Source organism: Bombina bombina, chromosome 10 (genome assembly GCF_027579735.1).
Source record: "Bombina bombina isolate aBomBom1 chromosome 10, aBomBom1.pri, whole genome shotgun sequence".
In the NCBI taxonomy this organism is placed as follows: domain Eukaryota; kingdom Metazoa; phylum Chordata; class Amphibia; order Anura; family Bombinatoridae; genus Bombina; species Bombina bombina.
The window spans coordinates 202,318,645-202,338,921 of record NC_069508.1 but is presented as its reverse complement, the minus strand read 5'-3'; the positions used below and the strand labels follow the sequence as shown (position 1 = coordinate 202,338,921).

Genomic DNA, 20,277 nt, shown 5'->3' with positions numbered 1-20,277 from the left:
ATTGTAGATAATTGTAGGTATTTTATTTAATTAATTTATTGATAGTGTAGTGTTAGGTTTAATTGTAACTTAGGTTAGGATTTATTTTACAGGTAATTTTGTAATTATTTTAACTAGGTAGCTATTAAATAGTTATTAACTATTTAATAGCTATTGTACCTGGTTAAAATAAATACAAAGTTACCTGTAAAATAAATATTAATCCTAAAATAGCTACAATATAATTATTATTTATATTGTAGCTATATTAGGGTTTATTTTACAGCTAAGTATTTAGCTTTAAATAGGAATAATTTATTTAATAAGAGTTAATTTATTTCGTTAGATAAAAATTATATTTAACTTAGGTGGGTGTTAGGGTTAGGGTTAGACTTAGCTTTAGGGGTTAATAAATTTATTATAGTAGCGGTGAGGTCCGGTCGGCAGATTAGGGGTTAATACTTGAAGTTAGGTGTCAGCGATGTTAGGGAGGGCAGATTAGGGGTTAATACTATTTATTATAGGGTTAGTGAGGCGGATTGGGGTTAATAACTTTATTATAGTAGCGGTGAGGTCCGGTCGGCAGATTAGGGGTTAATAAGTGTAGGTAGGTGGCGGCGACATTGGGGCCGGCAGATTAGGGGTTAATAAATATAATATAGGGGTCGGGGGGTTAGGGGCAGCAGATTAGGGGTACATAGGTATAATGTAAGTTGCGGCGGTGTACGGAGCGGCAGAGTAGGGGTTAAAAAAATATGCAGGGGTCAGCGATAGCGGGGGTGGCAGATTAGGGGTTGATAAGTGTAAGGTTAGGGGTGTTTAGACTCGGGGTACATGTTAGGGTGTTAGGTGCAGACTTAGGAAGTGTTTCCCCATAGGAAACAATGGGGCTGCGTTAGGAGCTGAACGCTGCTTTTTTGCAGGTGTTAGGTTTTTTTTCCAGCTCAAACGGCCCCATTGTTTCCTATAGGGGAATCGTGCACAAGCACGTTTTTGAAGCTGGCCGCGTCCGTAAGCACCGCTGATATTGAGAGTTGCAGTGGTGGTAAATATGCTCTACGCTCCCTTTTTGGAGCCTAACGCAGCCCTTCTGTGAACTCTAAATACCAGCGGTATTTAAAAGGTGCAGGAGAAAAAAAGCATGCATAGCTAACGCACCCCTTTGGCCACAGAACTCTAAATCTAGCGGAGAGTTACAAAAAAAACAACACAGTATATATATATATATATATATATAAAATTACACCTAATCTAATAGCCCTAAAAGACCCCCCCAAATTAAAAAACCCTAGCCTACAATAAACTACCAATGGCCCTTAAAAGGGCCTTTTGCAGGGCATTGCCCCAAAGAAATCAGCTCTTTTACCTGTAATAAAAAATACAAACACCCACGAACAGTAAAACCCTCCACGCACCCAACCAACGGCCCACTTGGATGAAGACTTCTGCCGGCTTCGATGAGGACTTCTGCCGCTTGGATGAGGATGGATGTCCGGTCTTCGAAAACTGTAAGTGGATCGTCGGGGGTTAGTATCAGGTTTATTTAAGGGTTTATTGGGTGGGTTTTATTTTTACAGTAGGGTCTGGGCAGTAAAAGAGCTAAATGCCCTTTTAAGGGCAATGCCCATACAAATGCCCTTTTCAGGGCAATGGGAGCTTAGGTTATTTTAGATAGGGTTTTTATTTGGGGGGGTTGGTTGGTTGGGTGGTGAGTTTTACTGTTGGTGGGTGTTTGTATTTTTTATTATAGGTAAAAGAGCTGATTTCTTTGGGGCAATGCCCCGCAAAAGGCCCTTTTAAGGGCCATTTGTAGTTTATTGTAGGCTATTTTTTTTTTGGGGGGGGGGTCTGTTTTATTTTGATAGGGCTATAAGATTAGGTGTAATTTTTTTTTATTTTTGATTCTGTGGTTTTTGTTTTTTTGTAACTTAGTGTTTTTTATTTTTTGTAACTTAGCGTTTATTTTTTTTGTAATTTAGTAATTTTTAATTGTAGATTTAAAAAATTTGAGTAGGGTTAGGTTTTTAAATATGTAATATAGTTAATTTAATTGGTAGTTTAATGTAATTTTAGTATAATAGTTAGGGTAGGTTAATTAATAATTTAATATAGTTTATTTTAATTCTAAAGTTAAGTTTTAATTTATTATAAGATAGGGATGAGGTCATTTTAATGTAAAGTTAGCAGGTTGTTAGGTTTAGGGGTTAATAGCTTAATTTAGTTTATGGCGATGTGGGGGGCTGGCGGTTAAGGGGTTAATAGGTTTAGTAAGTGGTAGTGATGTTGGAGGCCAGGTGTTTAGGGGTTAATACATGTATTTAGTGGCGGTGGGGTCCGGGAGTGGCGGGATAGGGGTTAATAGCTTTATTAAAGTTGCTTCAGGGTCCGGGAGCGGCGGGATAGGGGTTAATAGCTTTATTAAAGTTGCGGCGGGGTCCAGGAGCGGCGGGATAGGGGTTAAACATTTTAGTATAGTAAAAATAAAGCAAAAAACAAGGGGCGCCACATAGTGTAATTTGTATCAGCAACGAGAGAGTAAAAATGTAGAAACTACTCACAAGGAGAGTTGCACCTTAAGCGAATAAGATGCTAACAGGCAGGCTGACGTTCAAACCAGCAGTCAGTACGCTGGGGGTCCCGGTGTTAAGACCCGTGGTATCTGGATTGCGGCGTCAGAATATTTCAGCGTCGGTCTTCACAAACTGGAAGCCAGGTGTGTGCATCGAAGACTGGAGCGGTATCCCAGTGACCTGATGAAACGGTCCTGTGCTGACCGAGATACACGTTGCAAAACAAATAAAGAAACTCCTGTTTTAAAAAACACGACCTGGCTTACGTGGCAGCTTTATTTCCAATTTGGGACACACTCACAAGCATTTGCTGGTATAGCAGGTCCAATTTGAACACGGACTGAGACCTGAGACCAGTCACTGGGATACCGCTCCAGTCTTCGGTGCACACACCTGGCTTCCAGTTTGTGAAGACCGATGCTGAAATATTCTGATGCCGCAATCCAGATACCACGGGTCTTCACACCGGGACCCCCAGTGTACTGTCTGCTGGTTTGAACGTCAGCCTGCCTGTTAGCATCTTATTCGCTTAAGGTGCAACTCTCCTTGTGAGTAGTCTCTTATACATTTTTACTCTCTCGTTGCTGATACAAATTACACTATGTGACGCCCCTTGTCTTTTGCTTTATTTTAGACACTCGAACCATCACACCGTGGGATACAAGTGGAGCTTGCCGAATATTCAAGTATATTTTTACACATGAGACTTTTATTTGAGATTTTCATCTAACACTTGAGACTTTTTTGAGACATACCTAGTTTATGTTGGAACTTATTTGTCACAGTATTTTTCACAGCTTTTCTATATGCAATTCTAATAATTCTTTTTGGGACACTATTATCACTTATCACTACTGAATTCACCAATATTGAATTTATTAATATTTTGTTGGGGATACCCCATTATTTTTTGAACATTTTCTAAGTTTTAGTCACTCATTTCATTTTTCATTTTGCACTCTTTCACAGCAAAAGTGTACAAGGTAGATTACCTCAATAAGTGTAATATATCTAATCCTCTTAGTCATTCCTTTGGGAATCACTTGTACATTTTAGTATAGTGGCTGTGTTTAGTGACAGGGTATAAATAAAGTTGGTAAAAAGCCGAATAGTAGCGAGATTGATGACTGTTAGTTGTCAACAGTCCATTGCTCATCACCCCGTACTTGGTGCGCGGCTTTTTGCCGGCTTTTTGATAAATATGGAGATTGTAATCAGGTCCGCGGCCGTGGTGTTAGCGTATTGGTGCTGGTGAATGCAGCATAGTTGACGGCTTGATAAATAGGCCTCATAGTGAATAATCTTGCCATGTGATTATATTATTAGGGCATATTGTGACCTCTAAATTCAGTTTGTCCTCTTAATCATGTGGTTAAATGCAAACCATATACATCCAAGTAGTAATATCTTAGGCAAACAACTTATTGGCTATTAATGAAGGTAAAAAGACACATCTAGAATACCCTTAAATTGGGCATATGTAAATAATAGTTGCCAAGGTTAGATATATATAATTGACTTCTCTTGATTCCTACGTCCCAGTATTCTATCATAGGAGGTCTGACACCCAGAGATATGAGTGAGTTGATGGGCTAAGGGAAGTTCCTGTGATCTTTTTGTGCATTAAAAAGAGTCCCTCAATATAGTAATTCTGCAATAATAGCTCGCTATCGTAATTAAGAAGCTATCTACATCGAGTGAACCTAACTGCCTCGGCTGCTGACAGCCAAGCCCCCACCAACACAGTAAGATAAAGGAAATAAGAAGAGAACAGGGATACATACAGTGGACTATAATCAGAACTTCCATAGAATCATGGTAGATTGTGACACGGTTCAATGATACCCATGACAACTAAAGGGGAGCGATTACTGACACTAAGGAATTCACACATGCCCAAATAAGTTAGGTTCAGAGTTTAGCCAAATAAAACATTTTAAAATTTCAATTTTTATGGGAGAGGGGTACCACACCTTTGAACTACCATGAACTTCTCAAAGGCCAATCCTCAAAAAATAAATTATCAGCACACTAATTCTAACTATTCTGCGAAGAAACCCTATAACATTAATGAAACAGATATTGATTATATTGAGGCAAAGGAGCTGTTCTAAATAAGTATTACCATGTCCTGTAATAAACGTAGCTGTATAACAATCTGATAAGAGGTAAACATAGCTGTCCCAAAATGCATTCTCATGGTAAACGGCTCACCCGGGAGAGTATTCTCTAGCCAATACCAGACTTATGAAGATGCGGTGCAGTCATTTATAGTTCTAGTTTTGGAGCCGAAGTGGCCCTAGTCTCACTTGGCTCCAAAGAGGGATTTGAAGCAAAGGCATAGTTGCGTGTCACCTCTTTATCTTCCGTGATTTCCTGGCATTGAAGAGGGGTCACTGTATGAACTGGCTCAATATACATTGTGTTGTCAGCTTCAGTGGCCGGTATCCGTTTTCCGTAATCTTCCGCTCTGGCAGGGTTGTACTGTTTGAGGTATGTACTGTTTGAGCTACACGATCATCTGTCCAGAGTTCAATGTTAGGGATAGCTTTGTCTCCAACTCAGTGGTGATTGCAGGAGATACCAGAGGTAAATGGAGTACTGCCCTGAGTTCATTTTATAGCTGAAGAAAGTGTTGCGTAGTTAGTTTCAGAACGGCTTGTTCCCATGCTTCGACTGCCTCCATGACGCCCAGCCCATAGGTCCCAATTCTACGTGTAAGGACTACCGCTTTATAAATCTCAGCTCACCCTCAGCAGCTACACTCTCCTATTGTAGTTGTGTTTTGCAGTATCAGTTCTTTGAGAGGTGTTTCATGCAGTCGATATCAATGTGCACCTTGGTTGCCGCATGAATCTAAAGGTTGCCGCTCTTAGAGAGGCTGAGTGGTAAGCTTGATGTTGGGAATGCAGAGTCTGTTCGTCCGGAGGGAGTCCTGCTCTTTTATTTTGGCTAAGTCTCCAGAGCCTTTAGATTATCAAATTTTAGAAAGTTTAGGAATCTGAACGGCCATAAAGCTTGTTTTCTGTATAATATAACTGGAGCTGCCGTGTTGTGTGACCGTTTAGAACCAGAGCTGGCTTCACCCCATGACTGATTTTTATATGCTCATCTTTTATTGTGTGTAGTTTTATTCACCTACTACAATTAATCTTAGAAAAATTCACTGTTACAGGATGAAAAATAAATAAATCTCAATGTAGATGGTATGAGTTAGACCTGGGCGCCTGAATATTAATGTAATGGCGCCTTCTTATTTTGCTAAGTTTATCTGTGTGGCCTACTTAGGTGTATTGTGCAATGGATGTTATCAGGTCATTTGCTAAATCAGGATTTAGCCATAAAACACCTGTTTGAGGCCATAGTATTGGTGCAGAAGATGCCTGTGCGAACACATTTATAGCTTAGCTCTTAACTTGAGGCCACATCATCTTAACTGCTGCATGGAGATAAGGAAATCACAGCTAATGTGATATTAAATACAAAATAATGTGTGAGAGCATTTTATTACCTCACTATTGCTTGCATATAACTATGTTTTTAACTAGGGTTACCAGAAGTCCCAGTTTGACTGGGATTGTCTCTCTTTGGAGGCGCTATCCCAGTGTCCCACCCGGTTGTTTATTCTGTCCCAGTAGAGTTGTCAACTCCAGGTTTCGAATCATGTGTCCGGGTTTCAGGTCGCCTGACACCTCAGTCACATTATTCAAAATGACCTGACGGTGAGTCTGTGGCTGTGGCTCTCAAGCCATTTGTTAAAATACTTACATTTTATTCTTGAAAGCCTCTCCAGCGCTTCCCCCGCCCGTCGCAAGTCTCTTCATATGTCAAAAATTACGAATCTGGCTTTCTCCAATCACGACTTGGCTTCAGGCAATGTTTGCTCTGGGGGGGAAGCCGTGATTGGAGGAAGCCGGATTCGTCATTGCTGATTATGAAGAGGCTTGCGACAGGCAGGGGAAGCGCTGGAGCGGCTTTCAAGAATAAAAGGTAAGTATTTTAACAAATGTAACGTTTGATGAATGAAAGTGCCCCTGTTTTTAATAGGATTTATAAAACCGGGCACACATTCGTCAAACTTTACATTCACTTTAACGTTCATGCCCTTCAAAGTTCACATTTAGTAATACAGGCTGAGTGAGCAGCATAGGGTTATTTAATTTTGTAGTACTACTTTATTTATTTTTCTATGAATTTAACACTCCCCGACCCCTGGTGACAAAACCGGTGATACACGTTTAGGGGACGCATGTGGATATGACCAGGAAGTGCAGACAAGCAGGATTTTTGGCGTGGATTTTGCTTTACTTCATGCAGGATAACATTTTGGCTGTAATCTTTTTGCATTATGGTATAGCATAGCCTCTTAAACAGCTTTAGCAGGTATGTGTCTCTTTATGACTTATTTCATTAAATTTTGTATTTATGCCTTAGTATTTAGTTTTGTTCCTTAATTAGACACAGAAAACACATATAAACTGCAGATATTAAATTGTGTGATGTATATGTTTTTCACTATCTTATTAAATCGTTAATTATGCTTGGCATTATTTAGAATCTGAGATTTAGATGAATGATTTATTTGCTCATGTTGTGTATAATGTAATAGTGCCTTTTTCACTAGGGGGTGGTGTTATGATCTATTTATTATTATTATCAGGTATTTGTAGAGCGCCAACAGATTTTGCAGCGCTATAAACAAAGGCGGTATACAAGGTAAGATTTATAGGGGATCAGATGGGTAGAGGTCCCTGCCGAGAGTTGCACTGTTGTAATCGACTCTTATGCGGTTGACCTACAAACAGCTGGACTCATAGGCTTAAATGCTAAGGGGTTCAAGGGGATAGCAGTGGAGTTAGGAAAGGTTAGTGTAGGTTGTATGCATCCCTGAATAGTACAGTCTTTAGGGAGTGCTTGAAGCTTTCAAAACTAGGGGAGAGTCTTGTGGAGCGAGGCAGAGAGTTCCACAAGATGGGAGCCAGTCTGGAGAAGCCTTGTAAATGGGAATGTGAGGAGGTAACAAGAGAGGAGGAGAGTAGGAGATCTTGGGCAGAGTGAAGGGGTCGGGAGGGAGAATATCTGGAGACAAGGTCTGAGATATAGGGGGGAACAGTGCAGTTGAGGGCTTTGTATGTCAGAGTGAGAATTTTGTGTTTAAGCCTGGAGGCAGCCAGTGAAGGGATTGGCAGAGAGGTGCAGCAGATGAAGAGTGACATGTAAGGAAGATAAGCCTGGCAGATGCATTCATTATGGATTGTAAAGGAGGTATGCAGCAGCTAGTGAGATCAGAGAGGATGGAGTTGCAGTAATCTGATTGTTGTGTCTTGTGAAAGGAAATGTCTAATTTTAGTGATGATTTTAAGGTTGAACTGGCAGGCTTTAGCCAAGGACTGAATGTGTGGAGTGAAAGAAAGACCTGAGTCGAGCATTTGGGGTAGGGGTAATGATGAAGTTATCCACAGTTATAGAGAGGTTGGGGTGGAGATTTTTGAAGAAGGGGGATAAAAAAATAAGGAGCTCAGTTTTGTAGAGATTTAGCTTAAGGTAGTGAGAGAACATCCAAGATGAGATATGAGACAGTTAGTTACACGGATTTGCAAGGAAGAAGATAGGTCTGGTGCAGAGAGGTAGATATGGGTGTCATCTGCATACAAATGGTATTGAAACCCATGGGACTTTATTAATGAACCTAAAGATGATGTGTAGATTGAGAAGAGAAGGGGACCAAGAACAGAACCTTGCGGTACCCCAACAGAAAGTGGTAACGGGGCAGAGGATGCCGCAGAAAAGGCTACACTAAAGGTACAGTTAGACAGATAGGAAGAGAACCACGAGATAGCTGTGTCGCAAATGCCGAAGGATTGGAGGGTTTGGAGCAAAAGAGGGTGGTCAACAGTATCAAAGACTGCAGACAGATCAAGGAGGATAAGCAGAGAGAAGTGGCCTTTGGATTTTGCTGTAAGTAGGTCGTTGGTAATGATTGCTGTCTCCGTGGAGTGGTGGGGGCAAAATCCAGATTGCAGTGGGTCAAGGAGGGAGTTAAGTGTAAGGAAATGGGATAGACGTACATATATTATCTTTTCGAGAAGCTTCGAGGCAAGAGGGAGTAGGGAAATAGGGCGTTAGTTGGATGGGGAGGTTGGGTCGAGAGAAGGTTTTTTGAAGATAGGTCTGACCAGTGCGTGTTTAAGAGATGAGGGAAATATACCAGTGCTAAGGAAGAGGTTGAAGATGTATGTGAGTATAGGGGTAAGGGTAGAAGCAAGGGTGGGGAGTAGGTCTGAAAAACTGACATATTTTAAAAAAATTAAAAGGCAATATAACGATAACACTAAAATAATGTTATTTAATTCTGCACTAGGTTTACTGTCCCTTTATTTTAAGAATAGACATAACTGGGGTTTTTTTTTGGTAATTGTTTAGTTTTTTTAAGTAATGGTAGTTTTTTTTTTCTGTAATGTTAGCTTTTTTATGTAATGTTAGTTTTTTTATGTAATTTGATTTTATTTTTTGGTAACTTAGGGGGTGTTAGGGAGGTTAGCTGGTTAGGGGGGTTAGAGAGGTTATTGGGTACTTTGTGATGGGGGTTGTGGGGGGTTTATGGGTTAATAGTGTAGTGGGTACTTTGCTATGTTGGGCTATGGCAGTTTAGGGGTTAATAGTGTAGAGGGTACTTTGCGATGTGAGTGTGTGATAGTTTAGGGGTTAATAGTGTAGTGGGTACTTTGCGATGTGATGGTCTGGTAGTTTAGGGGTTAATAGTGTAGTGGGGTACCTTACGGGTGATTAGCCGCGCTTTACAAGTACCCGATACATACATACACACATGTGGTGATTTAGGAGTTATAAGAGTAGGGGTTTATAGCAATTTGGGTTATGGGTCTTAAGTTTTTTTTCAACTTTCACGCTCCATTGAAGTATATGGGGGAGTTTATTAACTTGGTCACAATATTCCAACTTAGGCTTTTTGCGTGCGTCAGCTTAACACACAAGCAAATCTTTTTACTTTGAACCTATAATACGTGCTCTACCCGATGCACGCAAAGAGCCAAAGTTGAGTAGTTAGTGTGAGAGCGGAAGTGATAAATAGCGATTCACTCGTAATCTAGTCCCTAGTGAACTAAGGAATAAGCATATGTGCATAGCCACCACTCACCAGCTAGCTCCCAGTAGTGAATTGCTTCTCCTGAGCTAACAAGGGATTGCAAGAGCACAAAGTAAATCTAATAAAAGTATCTTAAAAATGTCTGCTTTACCTTTACCATAAACATTTCATTGTGACTCAAGTTAAGGATATCACAAGATAATCTCTTACGTTCCTGCATCTTACAAAGCTAACAACACTAGAAATCTTCAGAGAGCAGCCACGTATCTGTACTGTGCTCCGCCCACTCAGATCGACCCTAAAAACAAGCACATACAATTCTAGTAGCATAATTTAGCGATACTGATTGCTTAAAGGGACAGGAAAGATTAAATTAAACTTTTTCAGACAGAGCATGCAATTTATACATTCACTTCTACTTTGTTCTCTTGGGTAACTTTGTTAGAAACGATATATACCAATCCTCAGCAGCAGCAATGCCCTACTGGGAGCTAGCTGTTGTTTTTTCTTTTGTCATTGGCTCGCCAGATGTGTTTAGCGTGCATTGCTGCTCTAGAACTGACTTTAATTATGTGTTTAATCACTATGCAGAGGTTATACACATGGTTATATGCAAGTAATAGTACAATAATTTCCCTAACATATTAGAGTATTTCCTTTATGCACTGTTATAGCCCTTTAATGCGGGAGAAATCATCAAGCTCCTCATTACCTCCCTTGCTCTCAAGCACATAACTGACATAGGAAGAATAACTTTACAGCAAGTACTAAAAATAAGCAAACAAGGGTTATTAACCCTTCAGCATCTTTATAGCGGGACACCACAAAGCACCTTAGTTTATATAGATGTTGCACAGCCTGAAATGAATATATAATATAGTAATATGTTTAACCTGCTGACTGCTGTCTTAGGGCTGCCGAGAACAACATATGCAGATATTTTAAGGACTTGCTAAGACACTATAGAAAGTTTAACAAGTAGGTGGCATTTTATGGGGTAACTATTCAAGTTTTTATCTTTGCTGCTGCAGTGATTAAAGGGACATGAAACCCAAATTTTTTCTTTCATAATTTAGAAAGAGCATGCCATTTTAAACAACTTTCTAATTTACTTCTAATATCTAATTTGCTTCATTCTCTTGATATCACTTGCTGAAAAGCATATCTAGATATGCTCAGAAGCTGCTGATTGGTTGCTGCACATAGAGGCCTTGTGTGATTGGCTCACACATGTGCATTGCTATTTTTTCAACAAAGGATATCTACAGAATTGAGCAAATTAGATAATAGAAGTGAATTGGAAAGTTGTTTAAAATTGCATGCCCTATCTGAATCATGAAAGTTTAATTTTGACTAGATTGTTCCTTTAATAGCAATAGGTTAATAGAAATGCCCCAGTAAAACTGAATTTTTGCGACATTCTATGAATTCCAGTCCCTGCACATGAAAAGTCTGATGTATTAAGCCCCTGCTAAGCAAAGCCTCAGTATATACATGGAGGCATTACACGTTCCAATTATACTTCCTTACTCCTTCCCTCCTACCCTCCCTGGTATTATATATCACATATTATGGCTTCCCTAATTCCCCTAATTGATTCTGCAGTGTTGGATCCCCTCTTAGCCCCCAAACTCCCTGACCCCCCTATACAGCTCTCTAACCCTCTACCTATTTGCCGCCATCTTGGGTACTGACAGCTGCCTGCCAGTAGCCAGTTTGCCCCCAAAAAATGTGTTGTTTTTTTTTACAATAACATTTTCTGTAGTGTAGCTGTCCCCCTCAATATCCCACCTCCCTCCCCCTCGCAGATCCCTTGCCCAACGTCCCAAATTTCCACACCATCGGTGCAAGACCGATTTTTTTTTTTTTAAAAAAGTGAGATTCGGCACGCGTGAATGCATACGCACACACACGCACACCTGCCCCCAACCGCCCCCCTCTGGCCGCTTCCGCCGAATACAGCGCAACTCTCCAGTAACGGATCAGGAAGAGATCACATTGATGGGCCGCCCACCCGCCTCCAAGCTACTGCTCCCACCCACCAATCATCGGCACCATCAATGCCCGATGCAGAGAGGGCCACAGAGTGGCTCTCTGTGCATCGGTGTCCAAAAAAAGGTATTACAGTGACGCCTCAATACCGAGGCATCACTGCGACACCTTGAAAGCAGTTAGAAGCAATCACGATTGCTTCCACCGCTTAAAACCCCTGAGGACGTACAGGGTACGTCCTTGGTCACTAACTGACATTTTTTGTAGGACGTACTCTATATGTCCTTGGTCCTTAAGGGGTTAATACAGATTCTACCCTCCCTGGTATTATATATCACATCTCATGACATCCCCTTACCTGACTACACACTACTAACCTTCAGTGTAACAGATAAGCACACATACCTGCTACCACTAATACAGATTCTACCCTCCCTGGTATTATATATCACATTTTATGACATCCCCTTACCTGACACCTGACTACACACTGCTAATTAACCTTCAATGTAACAGATAAGCACACATACTTGCTACCACTAATACAGATTCTACCCTCCCTGGTATTATATATCACATATTATGACTTCCCCATACCTGATACCTGACTACATACTGCTAACCTTCAGTGTAACACATGAGCACACATACCTGCTAACACTAATACAGACACTACACTCCCTGGTATTATATATCACATATCATGGCTGCCCCTTATCTGTCACCTGCTCACACACTGCTAACCTTCAGTGTAACAGATGAGTACACATACCTGCTAGCACTAATACAGATTCTACCCTCCCTGGTATTATATATCACATATAATGACTTCCCCTTACCTGACAGCTGACTACACACTGCTAACCTTTAGTGTAACAGATGAGCACACATACCTGCTAGCACTAATACAGATTCTACCCTCCCTGGTATTATATATCACATCTCATGACTTCAGTATACCTGACACCTGACTACACACTGCTAACCTTCAGTGTAACAGATGAGCACACATACCTGCTAGCACTAATACAGATTCTACCCTCCCTGGTATTACCGGTATATATCTCATCTCATGGCTTCCCCTTACCTGACAGCTGACTACACACTGCTAACCTTCAGTGTAACAGATGAGCACACATACCTGCTAGTATTAATACAGATAATATCCTCCCTGGTATTATATATCACATCTCATGGCTTCCCCTTACGTGACTACACACTTGTAACCTTCAGTGTATCAGATAAGCTCACATACCTGCTGTTACTAATACATATTCTTCCCTCCCTGGTATTTTATATCACATCTCATGGCTTCCCCTTACCACCTGACTACACACTGCTAACCTTCAGTGTAACAGATGAGCACACATACCTGCTAGCACTAATACAGATTCTACCCTCCCTGGTATTATATATCACATCTCATGACTTCCCCTTACCTGACACGTGACTACACACTGCTGACCTTCAGTGTAACAATATAATTTTATTAGGTAGTTGTTGTTTTTTTTCTTAATACTTTGTACGGGCGGTTAGTTTATTTTTTTCTTAATACTCCGTGTGGGTGCTTAGTTATTTTTTTTAAATACTTATTGCGGGCGCGTAAGGTTATATTTTTAATACTTATTGCGGGCGGGTATTTTTTTTTATATATACTTATTGCGTGACATTTTTTTTTTGTAATGCTCCGTTTGCCTTCACTGCATCGCAGTGAATTCCGAAAATGGCAGGGTGGTGAAAGAGTGGATTCTTTCACCACCCTGCCATTTTTGGAATCCACCTGGATGTAGCTTTGCTGCATCCATGTGAATTCTTTTGGCTGCACATGCAGCCAACATTCTGTTGGCTGCCTCACGCTGCCAACATTCCTTTGAGGATGCATGCGCAACTTGCATGTGCAACTGGCGACACCGACGGACGCGTTACAAACGCGATTATAGTATTGATATGTGTATATATACATTTAAAGATATATACACATTTAAACATATATATACAGTACATATGTACACATATATAGACATATATTTAAGTGCATTGGAGCCCTTTGTGGTCAAGTAGATGAAAACATGTAAAATCATATTTCTGCAATATTCCTATTTAATAAAGTATTTAACTGCGTATTTACTGTAAATATTTCACATTCTAATGTTCTCCACATAAGGGAATATGTTCTATATATTTTTAAATAGATATTCCTTTGTATATAAACTTTAACAACAGCATCCAACAGTATTTTACTTGTTTGCAGCTTGAACAGAAACTGTGTGTAATATTTTGATTTTCAGCTTTTATTATTTTCTTTGGGACACGTAATTGTATTTAGCAACCGCACCCCCCCTGCTGCTGGTAATGGTGGAAAACGAGCCTTTGGAAACTGGCAGTAAGCGCAATGCCTTCTAATAGCATTTTTTTTTACTTTGCAAGCTCGCGCAAACCCAATTCTGGTTCATTCTGGTTCCATTTAAATGATCTCTAATTCAGCTTAAAAGCAAAACAAAAACATTTTGGGAACAAATCACCAATAGACTGTGATTGACACCTAAAGAAAAACAATATAATGTAGCTCCAAAACATCAGAAAATAATTATTATAAACTAGTAAAATCAGATAAAAACATTTACAAACAACAATAATACATTCAGTAGACACCATTAATGGAATAAAACCCACACTTTTTTTTTCTTTTGTGATTCAGACAAAATATACAATTTTAAAAATAAAGTTATGAAATTTCTTTAGTTCCCATGGTATCCTTTCACTGCCGGATTGGTCCGCAGGGATACCAGAACTTTTTCCAGCGGGCCGATATGTGGCCGTCGCTGTAGGGCCACATCCCCTGGTGAAGGAGGTCACGGGGCGAGCCTTGTGTGCATGCGTAGTGCATTTCTTCAAAGCTGCTCCACTCCTGACGAGGGTTTGTGGGGATGTGGTGTCAAAAAAGTGCCCCTAGGCAAGATAGAGGGTAGTGAAAGCAGGGCCGGGGGGGTTTGAGACTGTGGGGCCGCTGGGGCGGTCTTCAAACATTTCCAGGACCAATATGATTTCCCAGCCCGGCCGTATATTCTTTGTTGAAGTGATACCTAGGTAGGTGCAGCACTATGTAGCAGGAAATAATGCTTCGATCTAAAGCTATTGCAAATGGATAACATTCTTACAAAACTACTATCATATAGTTCTCAAGCCACGTGCAGAGTACTCCTTGAGCTTATGTCACTGCTTTTAATCAAAAGATAGAAAGAGAACAAAGAAAATTTGATAATAGAAGTAATTTAGAACGCTGTTTAAAATTGTATGCTCTGTCTGAATCATAAAAGTACAAATTTAGGAGGGGGCGGAGCTGACCGCTGGATCGGCAGGAGGTGTATTACAGGAGCTCCTTCATTATCTCTAGGTTATAAGTACTTAAACTATATATACCTAAGATTTATCTACTTTATTATCTACTTTATTTTGGGACTACCTGTCTGTGAGCTTCTGTGTTGATTCCGTTCCTGACCTATGCTATCCAGTGTGGCCCTGAGGAGGTTGTTTTACTGCGCCATAGCTGAATCTATCTAGCTACCTTTGGAGCCTAGGCGACTGTTTTCCCCCCACCCATAATAATGGGAGAAGCTATGATAAGCACCATCGTGGAGGATCTTTCTATAAGGCTATTTGCCCTTTTTGATGACTTTGAGCAATCGCTGATGCAAACATTTGCAAATATCGCACAGTGTTGACTTGGAAGCTACTACTATGCCAGAGGAGGCAACCAGAGAGAGAGAGGTGTGCAAGCCGGATTCTCGGCTGGTTTATATGTCCTGTGATAACGGCTCAACCTTGGATTTATGCAGTCTGGAAAACAGCGACCGTTTTTTACATTTTGGCTTTCTGGGAGCTGTGGCCATACTGCAGTTGCGTACACTGACTCAACCACGTGGACATGGGGCAAGCCCTACAGAGATCGGCATCGCAGTAATGGAGGCCAAGCAGAGCGGGCTTGAGGATGTGTGCTGCAATTTGAGCGAGCTGGGCTTAGAACTGAGCCGAAATATGGAAACCTCAATCCACTTGCCTGATACGATGCAGCGACATGGGCTTGGGCCTAGGTCTGTGCTGGATATGCAGAGCTGGAGAACAGGGGTGGGTTAAGCCGTTCTGCCCCACTATCCAGAGAATTGGCTATCCCGTAAAGTTGCGATTTAGTCAATATGCGTCACACCATTTAACGTTTGGACTGAAACACAAAGAACTGCCAATCAGGTTTTGTTGAAAGTTTTGCTAGCTCTTCTTGTTAACCCCAGGTAGTACAAAATGTCTAATTGGTAAGACACCATTACAATCATCCTACAAGTTATTGGCATATGGACTATACGTATGTTTGTGCCCCTGGACCTTAGTATGTATAACAAGCTGCAACCCTATAAACATCGCTATTACACACAATTATACTGTGACTGACAGGCTTGTGTTGTTTGTACAATGGCGTTCAGCTAGGATATTAGGAAAGTAGGATTCAGACTGTACCAGCAAATATCAGACTATTATTTAGCTCTCAAATTATAGAGGATATAAGTCCATACGATGGACCCGAACATGATTGATAAGATATACGGATATAACCCCTCTTTAAGTTATTAGTCTTTTGCTATGTACTACTGCCCAACTGAGAACTGGTTTGTGTGTGATGCTAAAATTGTTTTAAAAGGCTGTCCATACACTCGATGCAGGTGACTCAATAAAATATTCATAGCACTACTATATAAGGCTATAACCTTTGCGGAATACAAGCTAGTCCATAGCGTCACCCAAGTTTATTAGGAGATTATTGATATTCTTTCAGGTTTCTATGATAAGGACTTTTGAAATGCAATGTACTTACCTTTACTGTGTGGTTAACATGCCTCATTTTGCTCTATATAATTTTCATGGTTAGGATCTTTTGATTTTCTGGCTTACACTTGTCACCTCTTTACCAATACGCTAATATTCATTTTCCCTCCATAATATTTCAATGCACTATTCTACAAAGCTAATAACACAAGCATTTCTATACATTTAACAATGATCCTCCTATCTACACCATACTTATAGAAATTATTTACTTCTACATATATAGATATATACAGGCCCAAGAGTGGTCTGATGCCTTATGCCCTCTGTAGCTTATTTTTATACGAGATCAGGGGTCCAAGAGTGGCCCAACTAGTTTCAGACAGAAGGCCTACTTCAAAGAGGAAAATGAGGTTTAGGACATTATTGAATGTCATATTTTTTATTGCTATTAATCTAGTTGTACTTATATTAGACCATGATACTTGTTTATAATGTCATTTTCTAGCTCTCATTTGTATTAGATTATAAGTATGACATTTGCAGACAATTTTATCATTTTGTTTTCATGTGTTTTCCTTTTACTTTGTATGTTGAAAAACCTCAATAAAATAATAAAAAAATTAAAAAAAGTACAAATTTAGGTTTCATATCTCTTTAACTATCGCACTCACGTTCACTTCCCAGGTTCTGTTTACCTTTTTTTGTTATCAATGATGCATGGCAGGTCAGTTATATGATTTTAATCCCATCTAATAAAAATATTGTATTTATTTTATTGTATACTAGGCCATAAGCCTGTCGAGAGGGCAGTCTATTTAAAAAAAAACTACAACCCCTAAAGCTAAAAATAAAAAATGTAAAATTACAGAAAAAAATAAACAAACAAAAAATAAAAAATGTAAAATTACAGAAAAAAATAAACAAAAGCTATCCAATATAATAAAATTAACCCTAAACTAATACCCCTATAAAAATAAAAAATCCCTTCAAAAATAACAAACCCCCTAATCTAATACTAAACTACCAATAGCCCTTAAAAGGGCTTTGGTAGGGCATTGCCCTAAGTTAAACAGCTCTTTTACCTAAACAAGTTACCAATTACCCCCTAACAGTAAAAAAAACCCAAAATAAAAAAACTAACACTAAATTTATATGGGCATTGCCCTTAAAAGGGCATTCTGCTCTTTTACTGCCCTTAAAAGGGCAATCAGCTCTTTTCCAGCCCATTAAATCCCTAATCTTAAAAATAAAAAAAAATATAAAAAAATCATACACTAAGCACCAATTAGGTACTCACTGTTCCTGAAGTCTGGTGGAGAAGGTCTTCTTCCAGGCAGCTCCATCATCTTCTATCTTCATCTGGAGGTGCAGAGCTGTCTTCCCGACTCGTGGATCCTCAGCGGAGGTCCTCAACAACGGAAGTACTCAGCAGTGGTCCTTGGCGACATGGAGGCTCCTTTTCATCCGATGTCTGTCGCACACTAAAGATTGAAAGCAAAGTACTGCAATCAATTTGGGGTACCTTGCATTCCTATTGGCTGAAATTTTTAAATCAGCCAATAGAATTAAAAATCAGCCAATAAGATTTCAGTAGCTCTCATCCTATTGGCTGATTTTAAAATGTCAGCCAATAGGAATGCAAGGTATCCCAATAAATATGGGGTACCTTGCATTCAATCTTCAGTGTGCGACGGACGATCGCATGAAGAGGAGCCTCCACACCACTGAGGACCGCCGCCGCCACCATGGACCGCCACCGAGGACCGCCGCTGTTGAGGACTGCCACTAAACATCTACGCATCGGGGAAGCCAGCTCCACACCTCCACTCCATGCCGCCTTTGCTCTGGATGAAGATAGAAGATGATGGAGCCTCCTGGAAGAAGACCTTCTCCACCGGACTTCAGGAACGGTGAGTACCTATTTGGGGCTTAATGTTAGGATTTGTTTCTATTTTTTTTTTATTTTTTTTTAAGATTAGGGATTTAATGGGCTGGAAAAGAGCTGATTGCCCTTTTAAGGCAATGGGTTTTAATACAAATGCCCCTTTAGCGGCAATGGGTACTTTAGGTTTATTTAGTGTTCATTTTTTTATTTTGGGGGGTCTGGTGGGTGGGGGGTTTTACTGTAAGGGGGGATTTAGTTATTTTTAAATGTAAAAGATCAGTTAAACTTAGGGCAATGCCCTACAAAAGCCCTTTTAAGGGTTATTGGTAGTTTAGGGGATATCTTTATTTTGGGGGGGGCTTTTTTATTTTCATAGGGATTAGGTTTAATTTTTTTATTTTTAATAATTTTGTGGTTTTTTTTATAATTTTAGAGTTTTTTATTTTTTGTAATTGTAGATATTTTTTTTGTAATTTAATTTTAGGTTTTATTTAAGTGTAACTTAGTATTGGGTTAATTTAGGGGGTGTTAGGTTAGGGGGCTTAGTATTTAAATTAGTCATTTGCGTTGTGGCGAGGTTGGCGGTTTAGGAGTTAATATATTAACTAGGTTTATTGTGATGCTGGGGGTAGGCGGTGTAGGGGTTAATGGGTTAATTAGGTTTATTGCGATGTGGGGGTTTGTCAGTTTAGGGGTTAATAGGTTAATTAGGTTTATTGCGATGTGAGGGGTTGGCGGTTAAGGGGTTAATATTTTAATTATGTTATTGGCGTATTAAGGGTAAATTACTTTATTATTTTGCGATGTGGGGGTTTGCAGTTTAGGTGTTTGTTAATACAGGAGGTGCAGGAGGTTAGGTTCTTTTGTTATACTTTGTGCGTGCAGGTAGTTTCTTTTGTTATACTTCGTGCAGGCGGTTACGTGTTTTTTATTTATTTTGACTTTGGGTTTGCCTGTGCTGCATCCAGGTGGATTCCGAAAATGGCAGGGTGGTGAAAGAATCCACTTGCGGATTCTTTCACCACCCTGCCATTTTTGGAATCCACTGAAATGCAACTTCACTGCATCCAGGTGGATTCTTTTGGCTGCGTGCGCAGCCAACATTTCTTTGAGGATGCGTGCGCAACTGGCGACACAGACGGACGCGTTACAAACGCGATTATAGTATAGATAACTACTTTCAACAATAAGTATGACATGGTACTAAAAAGAATGTATTAAAATACCATTAGGTTTCATATTACGTATAAAGTGTGCACTGAAAAATTGTAATATTTTATTCTGAGATTTATTTTTTTAATCATAGTTCTATTCAAATAAAATATTGCCAAAGTAAATCTGAAACCAGCAAATCTTTCAGCCAACTGTTAACAGCATTTGTGTTTTCATTCGTTTGTGTTTTAAAGACACAACATTGACTTATGTCTCATCTATAAAAAGATTACAACTAAAATGTCGACCCTGGAAATAAAGTGACGAACCATATTTGAATGGGAAATGCATAAGTTTAATTTCAATAATTTTGAGCAAACTGTCATAAATATCTATTGTCGCCTTTATTCTATAAATGTAATGTGCACTGCATGATAAACTTTAGAATGTTTTATAGATACATTTTCATGTTATTTTTAATACTAACACCTGATTTGCCCATCTGTTCCATGCTATGACTGTAAACCATTATGAGTATTTTTTGAACCTGCAGCTATTAACAAAGCATTGACGTACTCCATGGGGTAAATTTGCTAAGTGCTGGGTGGACATGATGGCATACGCTGTCGGCATTTTCCATTGCACAAGCATTTCACAAGAAATGCTTGTGCAATGCTGCCCCCTGCTTATTCGTGGCCAATCAGCCGCTAGAAGGGGGTGTCAATCATCCCAATCGTATCTGATTGGGATGATTCAATCCATGTAAAAGGTGGCAG

At 39.8% G+C, this 20,277-nt stretch overlaps 1 protein-coding gene across 1 annotated transcript in view; it reads left to right on the top strand.

Moving 5' to 3' along the window:
* LOC128641079 (FRAS1-related extracellular matrix protein 1-like) overlaps positions 1-20,277 on the top strand; it is a 393,612-nt gene that overhangs the window by 187,979 nt on the left and 185,356 nt on the right. The gene's annotated exons all lie outside the window — the stretch shown is intronic.